The 19,196-nt window shown below is 34.8% G+C and overlaps 1 protein-coding gene and 1 pseudogene across 5 annotated transcripts in view; both read left to right on the top strand.

The window, feature by feature from the left end:
- Window positions 1-19,196, top strand: part of Kcnh7 (potassium voltage-gated channel subfamily H member 7) — a 461,887-nt gene that overhangs the window by 274,504 nt on the left and 168,187 nt on the right. The gene's annotated exons all lie outside the window — the stretch shown is intronic.
- The window catches only part of LOC105945115, a 90,706-nt pseudogene that overhangs the window by 69,634 nt on the left and 1,876 nt on the right, over window positions 1-19,196 (top strand).

Consider the following 19,196-nt stretch of genomic DNA (forward strand, 5'->3'; position numbering starts at 1 on the left):
CAATTTAAAGTTAAACCCAAATTATATGGTTATAAATGCAGTTTATACATGGCATAACCCCATCCCTTCAATTGAGCCAGCTATCTGAAGTATAACTCATAGTTTTTGGAGCATTCAACAAATAATTGTTGGGTTTAAGTTCATCTTACAGTTCTGTGGCTGAGAATTCAATTGTAAATTGTCTCTGTAATCTGGTTTTCATTTCTTAAGTAGTATTTTGGTTTATGGGCTCATTTAATTTTTTTGATGTATATACTTCTAATGTTTTAACTCACATAAACATGATTTTCCAAGTTCCAAGGTAAAAATGTGGTAGTTGAAGATAATTCACAAATAAAAATGTCACTTAAGTACAATGCAATGAAAGCAAGTGTTTAACAGATATGTAATTGAGTTTTTGTTCCTCTATTTTTTTTTACAATGATAAAATTAAGATATAAAAGGATGATGCAAAAGTTACTAAGAGATTATTAAAGTCCCCAAATAATGAGTTGAGAAAAACTCCTCAAAAATTATTTTGAAGAATGAATAATTAAAGTTTAAAATATACAACAAAAAAACTTTGAGTCACATTTGCGTTTGTTAAGCATTTGTGTTGCTTAGTCTTACTTGTATATATGCCTTGTAGTACCTATTAAAAAACATGACTATCCATCTCTTGGAGATGAAAAGTTATACTGACTTGAGACTGCAGATTTGCTTAGTGAATAGTCAGTGAGCTATGTGATTTAGGATAATTAAATTCCAATATATATCGCAATTTTCAAATTCTTTAAAATTATCCATTTAGTAATAGAGATTTGACCATAATCTCAAATAAATGAAAAATAAGATTAGCAGTATATTTCCTCTATTGTTTTTGTAACACATCCATAATTTGTGTAGTACCTATTCCCACAGAGTTTTTTCTTTGTAAGCATATGCAGTAGTGTGTTTGAACATGAATTAAACTGTGATGCAAATACCTCTCTGAATTTTATTTTAAAAAAAAGTAAATTAGAAACTACCTACTAGTTAAAAATAAAATAATTCTACAAAAATTTAAAAAAAGTAAAGTAATTCTACAAAACAGTTAAATATACCTTACTGACCAAAACACATACTGCATCATTCCTCAAAAAAATTACATTAATGTTAATTTAAATATGAGTGACATAATAACAATTAAAGATGACAGTAATAGTTATACCTATCTATTGGATCAAAGAGAGTAATATTCACTACAGAAATGTTAAAAAAAAAACAATTTAATTTGGTCTGGAGAGATTGCTTAGTGGTTAAGTGCTTGCCTGTGAAGCCTAAGGACCCCGGTTCGAGGCTCGGTTCCCCAGGTCCCACGTTAGCCAGATGCACAATGGAGCGCACGTGTCTGGAGTTCGTTTGCAGTGGCTGGAAGCCCTGGCTTGCCCATTCCCTCTCTATCTATCTCTTTCTCTCCCTCTCTCTGTCACTCTCAAATAAATAAATAAAAATGAACAAAAAATATTTTTTAAAAATAATAATAATTTAATTAATGGGTAAAATGTTTGTGGATTCTCAATAAATTTTACTGCTTTTTGTGCCATCTCCTGATGTATTTCCACTTAAGTTTAATCTATATGGCTGATTTACACTTATTTCTTATAACTATTATGAGTGCCTTTGTTATATGCAAATATTCATTATTACTGTACTTATTTTATCAATAGATATTTAATAGTTTCTCATTTTAGACATTGAATGTCTAGACACTATTGCAATGGGAATGAGATCTCATTCTTATCCTTGAATGTCTCATACCCAGTTTTGATTTAATTTCATAATTCTTCAATATTTTATGATAATTTCCCTTATGAGCTTTCAATAAATGATGCTGTTTAAAATATTTTAAGTTACTTACACAAAGTTTTCTCTCTTATCTTTTATAACATTTCCTAAAGGAATTTGTTCATGATCTAGTCTGAAAATTATTACATTTGATATATGTTTTCACAGAATTTTTCCAATCCCAAGCTATAACATCTTTGAAATTTATTGTGCCCATGTGGTTATGTGATATCTGCAATACATGAGAAAAATAAATAAATACTAGATGTAGCCAAGAATTTTATTTTTAAAACACATAACTGCTGCTAACAGTATTTAAACTCAGCTTACATTTGACTTCTATTGATAATCATTCAAAAAAATCTCCCAAAATTACATTTTCCTACCTTGCCTTTATTCATTTCTTGTTCATCTTGAAGTTTTTCCACTCTTGTTCCAAATTCATCCTTGGGTGCACCACACCTGAAGTCATGACTCTAGCAAAGCCATTCAACAATCAAGTTTTAAAAATAGAAAATAATAATTAAAATGTTGTTCAAGCTGGGCATGATGGCACATGCCTTTAATTCTAGCACTCAGGAAGCAGAGGTAGGAGGATTGCCATGAGTTTGAGGCCACCCTAAGACTACATAGTAAATTCCAAGTTAGCCTGGGCCAAGAGTGATATACTACCTTGAACCCTGCCCCACAAAAAAAAATGTTGTTCAACTAAGATTCAGTAAAATATTTCAATGTGATTTAGTCAACTTCAAGTGGAATTTTTCTAAAATGTTTAATTCCTTTATGGTGTTAAATGATTGTTTCATATGTAAACTTTTAATGACCATATCACTATTTTTTAATCTGAATATAAGTTATAGAGCAATATTTCAATGTCAGGTATTATTCTAGGAAGTAAGTAGAAGTAAAAAAAAAAAAGTCACCCTTATAAATCTTGCATTCTAGAAAAGGGAGGCAATAATACAGATAAAAAATAAGAGCTAGACAGGCTAAGTATCCTTTATCTGAAATGACTGTGACCAAAAGTATTTCAGATTTTTCATATATTCACATACTCACATATACTGAATTTTAAAGATTTGCTTATATTATCTTAGAAGTGGTATCTGGGTCTAAACACAATAAATTTTCCAGTCATTTTGCTTGTTTGAAACCACTACAAGTGGGTCCAGACAAGCGGATCACTTTGAGTTTGAGGCCAGCCTGAGACTACATAGTGAAATGCAGGTCAGCTTGTCCTAGAGTGAGACCCTACCTCAAAAAAGTGTTCATTTCATGATGCATTCAAAAGTTATAGTCATAGTCCCAGTATTCTTCACTAAAAAAAAAAAAAAAAAAAAAAAAAAAAAAAAACAGTATTAATGTTGCTAGCAGACTATTCTTGGAATTCATGAATCTGCCCACTTTCATCCAATGGAACAAATGCTATTCAACTTTAAGACTTGCTGGGCTGGAGAGATGGCTAGGTAGTTAAAGTTACCTGTTGCAAAGCTTACTGGCTCAAATTCAGTTCCCCTGAACCCACATAAATCCAGGTATAAAATGTAGCATGCATCTGGAGATTGTTCACAGTAGGAAGAGACCCTTGTGTCTTCATATCTCATTCTCTCTCTCTCTCTCTCTCTCTCACACACACACACACAAATAAAAAAATATAGAAGAATAGATTCTGCTGCCACATTGACTGTATCCATGTTGAATTATCTTTTTCCTTTGGGCACTGCTGTATTTCATCTATATATTTAATGATTCATAGATCTTAATCTTTCCCTCAAAGTGTCCTTTGCTTGTCAGAATGAAAGCACCATAGTGACAACTTCTCTATTCAAGCTTCCTTTGATGCTTCAAGCAATATATACCTGGTCTTTACTAAGTATATAAGATACTCGTTGAAAGTAACTTTATAAATATATATTGATTAAATGAACAATAAAATGAGCAAAATATTGTTGAAGTAAGTAAGTTGACCACCTCTCATTCGTCCTTGCACTGAATGGTCATATTTTTAAAAGCTCATTCTTTTGAAGTTGGTAGTGTGTGACCACCAGCTACACTGTGTGGAACACACTCTGTGAAATGAATTTCATTTTTACCTTGTCATAAATAAATAATCTGAAAATGGTGACAAAGCATTTATTGGGTGCCCAAAAGTCCAAAATATTATGTTATTCCTAAATAAAATTGAACTGGGTAGAGTGGCCATAATTTATAATGAAATAGATTTTTGAGAAGTCATTAAATCAAAACAATTATTCTGTCTATGAGACTTGTGAAATAACAGAAAGAAAAAGAACAGAACAGAAAATGACAAAGGACACGTAGTCTCGTGGTTTCATATCATTCTGAGACTTTTGGTCTTTAACTATATTAATGTGGAAGGGTAAATTTCCAAGACAGATGAAAGTGACTCATAAAGTCCTTAAATCACTAAAGAATAAGCCAATAGTTATTAAGTATTTACTATACTAGACACTCTGTAGCCATCATTTTATTTATCCCCACAAAAATCATTTGCCCTCATGTATTTTATGGTGTAGAAACAGAAGGGGAAAAAGAGCTCAGCAAGTTGTCTGAGGTCACTTCAAAATAAAGAAGCTAATATTTAAATTAAAACTGAATGATATTATGGTAGTTGTGTTGGTTTGATTCAGGTGTCCCCCATAAACATAGGCATTCTAAATGCTAGGTTCCTAGCTGATGGAGATTTGGGAATTAATGCCTCCTGGAGGCAGTGTATTGTTGTGGGCAGGCTTATGGGTGTTATAGCCAGTTTCTCCTTGCCAGTGTTTGACACTCTTCTGATCCTGTTGTCCACCTGTTATTGGCCAAGGGGTGATGTCCACCCCCTGTTCATGCCATTCTGCCATCATGGAGCTTCCCCTCTAATTTGCAAGCCAAAATAACCCTCCTTTTCCCCCAAAAGCTGCTCTTGGTCAGGTGATTTCTGCCAGCAATGCAAGCCTGACTACAACAGTAGTAGTATATTCTTAGCTGTTAAACTTGTCACAAACTTAAGTATATGGAGAAAACTTTTCAGAGGATAAAATTTTATGACTGCAACTTTCCATCCTTTGTAATGTTCTTGTAGACCAAGAACTGTTTTCACAAATGCAATGTCATAATATGTGTTCACAGTCATACTGAAAAGTGCCCATTCTATAACACCATTCAACATGTGACTAATGGGATATTTTATGCAGACATATAATGCTGACTTTTTCCTTACCATTATTATTTTACTATTCAATAAAATTCACCATGCTCTGATACTTCATGTCAAGATATTTTTGTGTGCCATATTTTTGAACAAGACTTACATACCAAATATTTAATTTGGGTTATATATTGAATAATTAAACTGCATTTAAACATTCAGTTTTATCTAGCTTATATAAGTCATCATGTAATTTAATGCTAATTAATGTTTTCCTAGAAAAGCTCTTATATTTGAACATGTTATATAATAAGTGATGACCATGATTAAAATCTATTTTATGTTACTTTAGTTTTAAAATTGCCTAGAAAGCAGTAAAAAGGTGGTGGTGGTGGGGGGAACAACATCAAGGAAGACTGACAATCTTCATTTGTTCCTAAGGGTAATATCAATACATGGATGATAGGTACTTTCCCAGCTCAACAGATGGACAATTTGAAGCCCCTGCTCGTTGACATTAAATCTTAACAGTGAGGGCATTATTGCAACCTGAAAACATTAAAACAACTTATTTGGAAGTGAATGGTATATATCATTACGAATCCATCTCTAAGCTGAAATAAACTTTAATAGTAAATATGTCTCAATATTATGCCTTACCAAACATTATACTTATTTAACTGTAGAAAACTTCTGTGATTTTACAAGTTCCTGAAATTTTATAAAAGAAACTAGATGATACAGATGCAAATGCAGACATACTGATGTAGGGACAATAGGGAACCCAGTGGATACCAAGCCTTAGACAAACTTCAGAAATAGAATCATGTAGTAATTTTACAAATCCAGCAATATTGTGTTGTTTCTCCTTAATCCTAAGCCAATAATCCTTCTTATCCTTTAATGTCACAAAGAGTTAGTGATCAAGGTCATGCATTAAATATTTCATGTAGCAAGAAAAATATAACCTATGTAAATGCCTCTCTAAAATGATCACAAAGGATCTTCCCAAGGTTTACCAAGAAAGAAAAACAGAACAGATTCATTGTATAGACAATTTTAGGGCTTAGTAAATTCTCTTTAACCTGTGTGACCTCAATTATCTCAGGCATACATGGCCTGCATCACATTGACAGAACTAAGAAAAATCATTGAGAAGAATTCTGCAAATGCATATGCCTTCTCAAGGTCTGAAATGATAATTTTCACTGGAACTCGGTGCCTGCAAAATTTCTGTCTCCCCATCCTTCTGAAGTCATTTGAACTCTCTAGGTCAAATCTATAAGTCAAGTGGAAAAAATTATAGGTGCTAACTTTGTTCTTCAGGGTTATAGAGAAAGAGAGAGAATTAAATTGAAAATAATGGGGAGGTGAAAATAGAGATGGAAAAATAGCCACAGAAGAGAAATATATTCAGTGAATTTAAAGCATGAGTTATTCATAGCAATAATTTTTAAAGACAGTGGTATGTATGAAGATGTATATAGATTAAAAAGATGAAATACTTATATACATTAATTTTTGAAATAAAATAATTTTGAATTTTACCAGTATTCATTAATCAGAGAATAAATGTTCAGTGAAAACTTATTATTAATAATAAATTTTTTAAAACCTCTGATAAGAAGAGTGTGCTTAACAGGAAATATACTTTTTGTATTACACTACAATATATCACCGATATACATATCAGGTATAAAAGAATGTTGAGATAAAGAATGAAGAATATATTGTTATTGTGGGCTGGCAGATGTCAGACAGTATCTATTACCATAAGAAGACAAGCAATGTAGTCATTTCTCTTACAAGACTCTAATTATCTGCTCCAGTACAATAGCCAACATACTGGGCGTATTTTGTTTGGTTTTGGGGTCTTGTACTTTTGTACTTTGTCAACTTTCAACGCATTTACACTCCTTGAAACAAAAAACTTAGTAGATAAGAACTCATCTGTGGTAATTCAACACAACACAAGAAGATGTTGAATCATTGTAATAGCAGTAATCATCAGATATGTTTATAGTGTAAACTTTATCTAGCCCATGATAGCTTAGAAAATCATAATATTACTTTAAAAACATGCGTGTTTTTTTTTTTTTTCTCCACAGTGACTCTTGAGCATGAGCTTTGTTGTTCTAATATCAAAAGGCTGGATTTGCTAGATTTATACCATCTCATGTTAGATTAACTGTTAGCTAAAAAACACACAATTGTCCCATATTCTATGCTGTGTAAATATAATTACCTCTCAGAAAGTGTTGTAAATTTTCATATACAATATGAATGCAATAAAAATTAGAGTGGTTAAAATACTAATGCCTCTTCTTCTGAGAGTATTATCAACTATTATTTATGTCCGGCACTCTCCCATAAGTCATCATCTGCTCTGATGCAGAAAGCAACTGATAAGGGGTTAGTATGAACTGAGGGCTCAGAAGAAAAGGGCTCGTTTCCTCAGTAAGTAAGTGGGAGAATGCAAACTCAAGGTTGCTGTCTGGAAGGTACTGAGCCCTATACCTTTAATATCAGTGAATAAGCCACCTTTGATTTAGTGGCAGTCACTTAAATTATATAAGGCAAAAATAGGTGCCCTATGAAAGTAACCTTGTGCTTATTAGTCAGCTATGAAATACTCTAAAGTCAAGAACCCTATTTTATCCTCAAACCTTGGAAAGGGTTGTAGAATTTCCATAATGGCAAACATTCTTTGCTGCCATGGCCAAACTGGACCATGCAGCACGAGTGTCGAGTCTACAAGGGCTGAGTATATGCCACAACATTTAAATAAGATCTCCAGGGTCACGGAAGATCAACATAGGTCAGGCAAAGAAAGCGAACTAGACATAGAAGAGCTAGGGTACAGGATCTCAGTCCACTGGGGATAGCTTATCAAGCTATTTCTTTTTGTTAAAAGCCTCCCTCTTCCTTCTGTTAATACACTCACTCCTAAAATCCCTGCCCCAGGAGAATAGACCTAGAAAGAGGCAAGTGTACCTCCTATGCCTAGCATAGGAGCTGAGAACCAGCTGCATTTTCTGAGTTGGCTAACACCACTAGTACCCACTGGTTTATCATTTGTGTTTTAACAACAGTTCAGGCTCCCCCAAAGTCACTGCCCAGCTCTTTAGAGCACTACATGAGCTGCCTAACCTCAGGCCAGTTACATAAATACCTCTACTAGTTTAGTTACTTGCCATACTGTCAAACCAATGTCCTTACAATGGATTGTCTTAATCATCTAATTTTGTAGTCATGTAATGTCAGTTGTACTTTAATAAAATTGCCCATATTACACATTAATTTTGAATTCTAATTAAAATGAGGTTTGGCACATGTGTCATTTTAAATAAAAACTTGAAAACTAATTTAATGAAAATTCAAAGCTGATTTTCCTCAGCAACTGTAGCAATGGCAATGATTACTGTTGTTTCATAGCAAAAGCAACAGCCAGGGAAAAATAAACAAATACATGCATACATGCATAAATCCATATATACATAAAAGGAAGCTTTCAAAGAAAAAGAGAAGCAAATGTATCAAATATCATGGATTTTCAATGCAAATCCAATGCATCAATATGGTCCTGTTAGAATATAAATAGAAGAATTATAGAATTGAGCAAAATCTGCCTTTTGGAGAGGGGGACAGTCTGTGACATGATAGAATTCAATCATTACTACAAGCATTAGCAAATCATAAAAATTACTCTATTACTGTGATTTTAATAAAAATTTATCTGGCCTCCACCTTTCTATATAGAAATCATTCCATTTTGACATCAGACACCTTTCAAACACTAATATCCTGGAAAACATGTCGCTTATACTTGTTTATTTCAAGAAGAGTGAATCATGGAATGAGCTGCTGCCTAGAATCAATCACTCCAAAGAATCTGATGAAAGCCTCATCAATTTTCGTCAACTCTGCCAAATTTTTAATGATTGAACATAGAGGTCATGAAAGCACATCAGTTAATCTGGTATTTCTTCAACTTCTGTGCTATAAAAAATGATATTGACATTAAAACTGTACATTTAAAATTTGATTGTCTGGCATATTAATCAGCTTTATTGGTTCAAAATCATCACCTTTTCATTTTGAATACTTCAGGTATTCCCTTCTACATAGAAGATACAAATCTAGGTCTATTATATTATATGTAGTCTTGTTGGCCCTGGCTAACATCCTACTCTTGACTCTGAGTTTTCTCAGCCTTAATAAGTGGGACCCTTTCCTTTAGGCCACAGCCTCATTTTTCCATTATTTCTCCTTAAGTGCAGGATGAAAATTTTGCTTCTGCTCTTATGTTGTTTTTAGCATTATCATCTTACATGGAAGTAAACAAAGCTGATCTGAGAGCAAAGCCCTCACAAGAGACAGAGATGGCAAAGAAATACTCCAGAAGTGCAAACTTTCAAACAGAAAAAAATAATCCTCACTGATTCATAAATTTTGTAGCAATGCAATTTGAGACATACTTCATTGAATTCTGGGAACATGTTGTTCTGGATAGATGCCATGCAGAATTAGGAATTATTCTTACATTTGGCAACCTCACTACATTTTACAGTTTACCACCAAAGAAAGAAAACTTTATTGCAGCAAGTATGTAGGTCAAGTTTGTCTGTCAGAAAGAAAATAAAATATTTTTAGAAATCTTTAACTAATGCCCACAATCTAAAATTGAGAATGAATTTGAACCTGTTTGTTAGCAATGAATATTTTGATATAGCTTAATAGGGTACATTACTCACATATATATTTGTTATCACTTCTGATTTACATGCCCTCAGCCACTGTCTGGCCAATATCCACATAAACACAGGTATATAGTCCATGCAGATACAACTTTGTGGACAACTATCACTAATTTCACTATTTTACTTGTTACATTTATTCCTTTCTGTGGCTTCATTTTTAAGGGGGTTTCAATGACAGTGTTAATTCTATAATGACTCCAAGGAACCAATCAAGCACCTTGCAGATATTATTATTATAAAGAAGGCATGAGTGTTTTATTACAGAGCATGTAGTTACAGACAGAATAAATAATAATGATATTAGCTTGTATCATTTTTTGTTTTAAATGGAATAGTTTTACAAACAAGATCACTACTAGGATCAGTAGCAGATATTGAAAGGATTTTCTGCCATAACTCACCACCTTCATCACTAATCCTGCCATTACTGATCATAGTTGACTCCATCAGATTTTTCACCACATGATTCATTCAGACTGTTTAATAAGAAGAGTTCTTTGAACATGACCTTGTAAGTAAAAGTGCTTCAGAAATTTTGTTATTCTAAAACACAGTTCCTTAAGTTCTCTAGACTCAGGTTCCATATCTGTGGTGGCCTGAATGTGAATTTATATCTGCCATAGACTGGGATGTTTGGTTAAGTTTGTAACTTGGGTCAATAGCCAACTAGATGGAGGAGGTGTCACTGGGGCCAGATCCTGGGTTTCAGCCCAAATGTGTGTCTGGAGGCAGATCTTATTCCAACCCAAAGGTATTCAGAGAGCAGTTTGAAGCTCTGGAAAAGTTTGTGCTTGCTGGTTTGGGCATTTGTTTGCCGCGGGTTTTCTCTCTGCTTGACTGTATGGAAGTTAGCAGCTTCTTCTGCCCCGGATGGAACTTCCCCTGGATCTGAAAGTTGAAATAAATCTCTGCCTACCGTAAACCATGTCTGGTTTGATATTCATCCCAGAAACATGGAACTGACTATAACAGAATTTGGGACCAGAGACTTGGGATGCTGCTGAGATCAATCTAACCATGTGGATTTTGGTCTTTTGGAAATTGTTTGCCGGAGGAATATTAATGGATTTGGTACCTGTGGCTGAAGAAGCCATACAGAGTGTTAAGCTAAATTTTATGGGCTATTCTGTGATAGTTTGCAAACAGGAAGTGCAAAAAGAAATGTGTTGGCTTATGAACTGTCACAAGGGAAGGAAAGACATCAGAGAACTTAGTTGTAACTGGCTAAGTGGCATAAAGCTGGCTGCATTCTTCTTCCATGCCCAAAAGAGTTTGATCAAGGTTGAATTTAAAATTAATGGACTGGTGTGCTTAGTAGAAGATACAGAATTGAAAATGTATGGTTCATTATAGGAAAAATTCAAGAAATGTTAAAGTCACTGGCACAGAGATTGGTTTTAGGTGGCTAAATATGCTATTGTTAGACAGATTACCACCATTAAGAGTGGCCCAACTGCTTTACATTGAAACAATGGAAAAGATGCCTGAGGTGAAGTTCACCCAGGAAAGGCTGGATGAATGGGAATGCAAACTCTTGGAAGGAGATGACTTGGGAAGAAACCTGCTCTTCAAGGTCATAACTGATTTCCCCCTTGGTTTAACAAAAAGGCTGTGTGGCTGCACACCTGATATTAGTTTTGAAAGCATGAAAAATACTTGGATGCAGGTCATGAAGTGCACACAGCTCCAGCACCTTTAACCACTCAGTGATCTCTTCAGCCCCCTGACCTATTTATTGGCATACTTCTTAGTGATTGTTCCTTTATGTTTCTACCAACATTCATTCTATTCATTGATCATATCTGGATATCTCTTGAGTGTGTATCTAAAACTTATGTTAGGAAAGAAAAGAAGAAAGTAAATGAAAGGAAGGGAAAGGAAAAAAAGTAAAGAGAAGGAATGGGAAAGAAACGGAAAGTTTTTGACTCTGGCCCCAATGTAGAAAGAGTTTCAAAACATTGTATGATTTTCTTTTGGCTTCAAACATATGTCCTAGCAAAATATTTTATCTCTTAAAATCATCTACACATGATGATGTAAAGTTTGGAATTTGAACTCTATATCCTTTGTGTGTGTACTGAATATGCTTTTATATATTTTTTTTGTTTGTTGTTTTGTTTTGTTTTGTTTTCTTGAGGTAGGGTTTCACTCCAGTCCAGGCTGACCTGGAATTCACTATGTAATCTCAGGGTGACCTCAAACTCACAGCTACACTGCCACCTATGCCTCACGAGTGCTGGGATTAAAGGCGTGCTCCACCACACCCGGCTTGAATATGCTTTTAATTGGCTGCTTCACACAGTATGTAAAGATAATTTGGCTCAGATTTAAGTGGTCTTTTTAAGATATTTGTCTGCAGTGCTTCCTCCTGTGCTTAAGAATATTAGGGAAACACTTTAGGATAAATAGACTTTCAAAGGAAATTGTTTGTTGAAATAATTCATTCATATTCACGGACACACACCCAAATCCTTAGGATATTTTAAATAAAAACAAATTAATTCTTTAAACTTTTCATTATGAAACTTACTACTGGCCTGGTAAGTTATTATACCTCATTAAGGGCAAAAGCTAGAATTGCACCTAACTCATCTCTAAATATCTTGTTCAGTGCCTGGTACATACAAAGCTTTAATGGTACATTTTAATAGCCTATTTATTGAATGAATAAATGAACTATTTTAACTTGGCCTAATTGTCTGTGTTAGTATGCTCCCTGTTGGATTTCACTTCTATAAAGTACATTTTATTCATGATCAGAGTATGCTTGAATACACTTCCACATTAACAGCAGAAATTTAAATTTTATTCAATGCTTCCTCAGTTGGGCTCAGGGGCAGATAAGGGTCACAATGCAAAACTACTACATGTTAATCTTTGCCTATATGATAAATTGAGACATTAATATTTAACAAGTGCTTCCTGTCATGCATGAAGCTATGCCCTGAATACAGAGACCTGTTTTTTTTTTTTAATATTTCATATAAGGTTTTGCCTCCAGGAAATTCCAGTCTTGCACTTAATGTGATTCTCATGGTCAGTGAAAAAGACACAGCTCTCACCTCAAAGGGAATAAGAGATAGTTTATTCTGGAGCCAATATGAGTGACCATGGCAGGGAAACACAGATGTAGGTTACCCCAAATTCCATGCCCCAATGTCTTTTATAGTTACAGAACAAAAGAATGTCATAAATCAAGGCACTTTTCAAATACATTGGCTGACCATCAGATAGAGCAGTTATTGCAAAGTGAGGAAATCTCCCCCATAGGCCTCAGATGCTACCTTGAAGATATTCTTAGCCCTTGGGTTGGTGGAAGCTGGGGTCTGTTCTTGCATTCTAAAATGGATAACACATGATCAACTGATAGTCACAAGAATGTTAGTTCAGACACAGAGATGGGCAATAAATGTCTATTAAAGGGCTACAGGTAGCCCAAGGTATTTGGCTCTGACTTACAACAATCAATCTCTCTGTGATCATAGGAGCTTTATCAGTACACTCAGCCTTGCTGGAAATAGGCATAGCAGATGGCTATTTTCTGGGAACCTAAGTTCACATTATCTTGGTCCATATTAAGCTATTTTACTGTTCCTAGTGATGTAATAATCTTCCTGACTACAATCATATTGACTTTAAGTATGTCGTATCTTGGGCTAATGAATGGTGTGTTCAAATGGCGTTGCATTTTCCCTTGTCCATGAAATCTGTATGTCCCTAAGAGTGGCAGATCCATTACACTGCATCTTGGAGCAAAGAAGGATCTGTCATCAGAACCACTAACACCCCACATCTGCCACAGTGTAAAAGAAAAATAGCCATTTCTGGAGAAAAGAACATATTTGGGAGTTTATTTTCTTATGCTGTATGTAGCCTGCCAAAAATAACTGTTGTATGGGAAAACTTAAATAGCAGCTTACCAGGCAATTTTAATATCAGAAAGATATTTAGTAACTTTCTACTGTAAAAAATAAAATTGTCAGATATATTGTAAAATCGGATTCCACATTCTTTCTACTGCAGCATGCATTTTTTGGTGATAATTATGATTAGAATGTCATAGAAAGAGAATAAAATCACCCTTAGTAAAGACCTCCTTTGCCTGTGTTTTTTCCCATTCATTCTTCCCAGCACAGACACTGCTATTATCATTTCCATTTTACTTCCTTTCCAGGATAAAAAAAAAAAAGTCCATTTTCTTGCCTCTGCTTGTTTGCCTTTGTTCTTTCCATTCTGTCTTCGTCTTTCTTTCCTGCTTTTTAAACAGTTTTGTCCACAAATCCTGCTAATGAGATACTGGAAGGATCCCAAACACAGAGGCACTCTGTCCCCATTACCTGATCAGTGTCCTTCAAGTTATCATTTACTCGATGTGTTCATCCATATTCTAACCCACAAAGGAAGTTGTTTCATGAAGGCTCAAAGCAGGATGTAAGCAGGAAGGCTTTGTAAATTACATGATATGCAAATACACAGTCTTGCCACAATTATGTAAAAGGATTATCATTCATCTTTTGTTTATTAACCTTGAAGGCTAATAGTATTGGCAAACTTCCCTTCCATTTATTGACATGGTTCATTTTTCAGTAGCTTCTATTTATTGTCACCCTACACACCTTTATACACACCTTCACTCTATAATCACTAACAATCAAAAGACAAAACTGAGACAAGCACAATCACACATGCACGCATGCACATGTGCGCACGCTCACACAATCAGAAATATAAACTGGCATATTCCTTATTATATACAAGAATCACTACTAGTTAAGATTACCAACTCAGAATGCAGAGATCAAATCCTTGCCTGTCACTGTCCCAGTAGGTTCTAAGTAAATTGTATTTTTGCAAGGACTTAATAAAAGTTACTGTTCTACTAATTGTGCATCAGATTGCATTTTTCCAATGACAGCTGTAGCATTGCCTCTACACTCTCCCATCTCTTGCCACTAATCATTAAGCAGTAGAAGCCATTTCTCTACAGCCTTGGATACAGGTAGGCACTATGGTCCCTTATTTAGAACAATATGGAAGGATTGATAGTGTCCTGGTTCTAGGATGAATATTTTGTGGTCTAGTTGCTTCTGACTTCTGTCTCTTGAAAGTATTCTGTTGAACATTCCCTTCTTGAATACCTCCCTTAGAGATTTAGGTGTTTTCTGCAAACCCCAGGCTCCAAAAAAGAACCTGGATGTATTATGGTTAGTAACATTAGCTAAGCCTCCACCTATCAGGTGGATAGAGGTTCCAGGCAGAAGAATATCATGTTGGGAGCTAGCCCAGTCCTGCCCTCAGTTGACTGAAAACACAAAAAAACTTAACTGCTTCAAAATATGAGGTGAAACCTCTTGGCTCAGAACTTGTAGAGATAAAAATGTTTTAGTGACTAATGTGGGAGGTGAGGGAGTCTGACATACCAAAGTTTACAAGCAGAATGTAACCTAATCTGCTTCATGGCATCTCCATTGTTTCTCCCTATAACTCCAATACTTCTGACTGCAACAAACACAATTTTTAAATAAAATTATACTGACAATTTTTCACCGATTTCAAAATATTTTTTAATGTGTTTTACAAGTTTCTCTGATAATTAATTATTGGGAATGAATGTGCAACATGCACATAAAAATATGTAAACTAAATATTGATTTATTTCATCCTTAGAGATTTGGGAAACTACTAAATTTTTTAAAATATGAAATCTTGGATTTTAAAATTTTTTGAAAGATTATATAAGACATTTTTTAAATATTTTATTTTATTTTATTCATTTGAGAGGGAGAATGGGCAGGGGAGAGAGAGAATGGACATGCCAGAGCATTAAGCTGTTGTAAATGAACTCCACACACTTGTGCCACCTTGTGCATCTGGCTTACATGGGTCCTGAGGAATCGAACCTGGGTCCTTTGGCTTTTCAGACAAATGCCTTAACTCCTAAGCCATCTCTCCAGCCCTTGAAATATTTTTAATTAAAATTTTTAAATTTTTTTTAGAGAAGGGAGAGATAGAGAATTGGGCCCCAGCCACTGAAATTGATCGCCAGACGCTTCTGCCACCTAATGGGCATGTGAGACCATGCACTTGCCTCACCTTTCTGTGTCTGGCTAACATGGGATTTGGAGAATAGAACATGGATCCTTAGGCTTTGCAGTCAAGCACATTAACCACTAAGCCATCTCTCTATCCCATATGTTGGTTTTTTTAGGTAGGTATTCCTTTATTGCCCAGGTTGACCTAAACTGAAGTTCCTCATTCCATAGCCACCTGAGTACTATGACGACTTGCATAAGCCACCATTCCTAGCTAAAAGTTGTGGATTTTAAATACTCAGAAAGAGAGGCTGTTAAATATCAGTTCTCTTACATATTAAGTAATTACCTTAAATTTAATTAAGGTAAATTAAGATGCTAACAACTGACTTGTGAACATCATTGTTCTCAAAATGAAAATCTTCATTTCAATAATTATAAAGTAATATATATAATGATTAAGAGTTTTCAGCTTAGACTGTGGGCACAGTAGAAATAAGTATCCTCTGGATATTTATGTACAAAAGCAAGTGTTGAATAAGTATTTTTATCACCCTGTGACTTAGCTTCTTTATAAAATGATGACAAAATACATATGAGCTCATTTGGGGAATATATAGAATGATACATGCTAGGCATTTAGAAAAGAGCTTGTGATGTAATAAATATTCCACAAATGTTAGCTTTAAGGAGTAACAAGCTAATTTGTATATTTCCTTCCATATTCTTTTCAAAGTATGAATAATTGCATGAACAAATCTTTAATGAAATTCATCATAAATGCAGTTTTTAAGACAAGCTTTGAACTTTTCAGTGTATGGACATGGTTTCATTAAAAGTATAGAAATGCACCTCATTTGTTTTCTTAATTATGTTGCATTTTAATTTATTCATAGTTCAATAGATATGAAAATATCTAAGGTTCTATTTGATATTTATGTGTTGAGGTGCACTAAGATTCTGTGGTTTGATTCAGGTGTCCCCTATAAACTTATGTGTTCTGAATGCTTGGTCCCCAGATTGTGGCAATTTGGTAATGGGAGCCCCCTGCTGGCAGTGTATTGTAGAGGGAAGGCATATAGGTGTTATAATCAGCTTTCCCTTGCTAGTATTTGGCACACTCTCCTGATGCTTTTATCCACGTGATTTTGGCCAGGAATTGATTTCCATCCTCTTCTCGTGCCATTGTTTTCCCCTGCTACCATGAGGCTTCCCCTCAAGTCTGTAAACCAAAATAAACCTTTTCCTCCCACAAACTGCTCTTGGTCAGGTGTTTTCTGCCAGCAAAGAAGATGACTGCAACAAATAAGATTGGTACCAGAGGTGTGGGGCTATTACTTCTAGAAACCTGTGTGGCATTTGGCCATCTGGAACTGATTTGTGAGAGGAATGTGGACATATTTGAAACCTTGGCCTAAGGGAAGCCTTGCAGGCCCATAAGTAGAGCTTCATGGACCATTGTGATCAGAGTTGAAAGATCTGAATACAGTAAGAACTATGGACTGTGAGGTTAGCCTTATGGGGGGAAGAAAGAACATTTTTAGGACTGGTCTAGAAGTTGTTTGTGTGAGAGGATTGATGCATTCTGCGTGCCTGTGTTCTGAGAACTTGTCCAGGGTTACTTTGTACAGACATGGACTGGTGTGAGCAGAAAGATATGATACTGAAAAAAAAAATGAAATATTTGCACCAAAACTAGCACCTGATCAACTGAAATTGTTTGAGAGATTACCACCATTGTGACTAGGCCAGCTGATCTATTTTGGGACAACAGGAAGAATGCAATCTTTTGAAAGGGACTGAATACTGAAGAAGTGCCCTGTTCTTCAAGTTGGCTTTATCTCCCAATGGATTAACGTGGTAGCCCACCTACTACTATGGAGTATGACAAAAGCAGGAAAGAGAGGAACATTCAATTTGCAACATGGTTTTGTTTCTTGGAAATGCCTATGGGAAATGTGAAGCAGGCTTATTGGATTATCTGTGTGGAGACCCAAAGGAGCCATGAGGATGAATGGTTGGTTGTAGTAAAGAATTAATGAAGGTGCCAGGACTATGGTATTGCTGCCAAGGAGAGCTGCCAGCACCAGATGAAGTTTTCTAGGACTATGCATAGCCTAGCTGGAGGGTTAGAATTGGAGCTCCAGAGACTCATCACTGGTTAGAATTACTGGTCTTGGAGACGTGTCACTAGTTAGAGTTGTTGGACTTGGAATTTGATGTTTGCACTATTTGTTTTAAATCTAGAATTGGTTCAGTTTTCTTTGTTATGCTCAATGATATCTTTTGCAGTATGAATGTTTATTCTACGCCATTGTGGGGATTTGTGTGTATGTATGTGTGTGTCATGGATCAGTTAAAAGACATTGGATGTTTGAACATCATTAGGATTGATAAAAAACTATGGGAACTTTTAAAATTGGACTAAGTTCATTGTATTTTACACCATGAATGGTTATCACTTTATGAGGGCCGGAAGTGGGATATGATGGTTTGATTCATGGAGATTCCACTGAAGTCTACAAACCAAAATGAACCCTTTCTTCCCACAAGTGGCTCTTTATCAGTTGTTTTCCACCAACAACACAAAGTTGACCGTAACAGGCTCCACCCAGGATCTTATACATGCAACTTTATAAGGCAATTTTACCTGTAATGAACAATAAACATCCTTATTTTGAAAATGATACCCAGATTCTCAAAAACATAAAAATAGGAAATATAATCCTTTAAAAATATGTAAACTTTTTCACTGAAGTAAGCAAGAATACTTGTGCTTTTTTATCATGTGATAAATACTATTAAAGATGTTAATTTTTGTAAAATATGAGGTGCTAATAAGTATATAGTTAAGAAATTCTGAAGAAAGATGACTGGGACTAGAATAAAGTAAAAATACCATAGCATTGTAGGATTAGATCTCATAAACAACTGTTTATGAACACCCTGTGTTCAGCATGTTACATAGAGAAACTTTATCTTATGACATCATGTAAAAACCTAATAACAAAGTACTGAATTTCAAATGTGTATGTGTGTATGAGGAAAGAATTAGGAAAAAAAGAATATCCTACCCTAGATAGTGAGGAATTGAGGGAAACTGAGGCACACTCACACATGAACATAGCTAAAAGGCAAGGATTATATGGCATTCTAAAGTCTGGAGTAGGGAATGAAATGGATCGATTAATCCCTCTAGTCTTCTGTAAGAATGCAGATTTGAAAATTATTTGAAATTTCTGGTCTCCAGAAATATAAGATAATAAATTTGTACTATGTTTAGTGCATAAATTTTAATAATTTGTTACATCATTGATAAAAAAAAAAAACTAGTGCATTCCCCACATGGCATGCTGTGATGACAAATTCCAAAGACATTCATTTCATTGTGGTGAAATAGCTATATATGTTAAATTTGTCACAAAAGAATGTGATGATCTCTCT

Source organism: Jaculus jaculus, chromosome 4 (assembly GCF_020740685.1).
Source record: "Jaculus jaculus isolate mJacJac1 chromosome 4, mJacJac1.mat.Y.cur, whole genome shotgun sequence".
NCBI lineage: Eukaryota > Metazoa > Chordata > Mammalia > Rodentia > Dipodidae > Jaculus > Jaculus jaculus.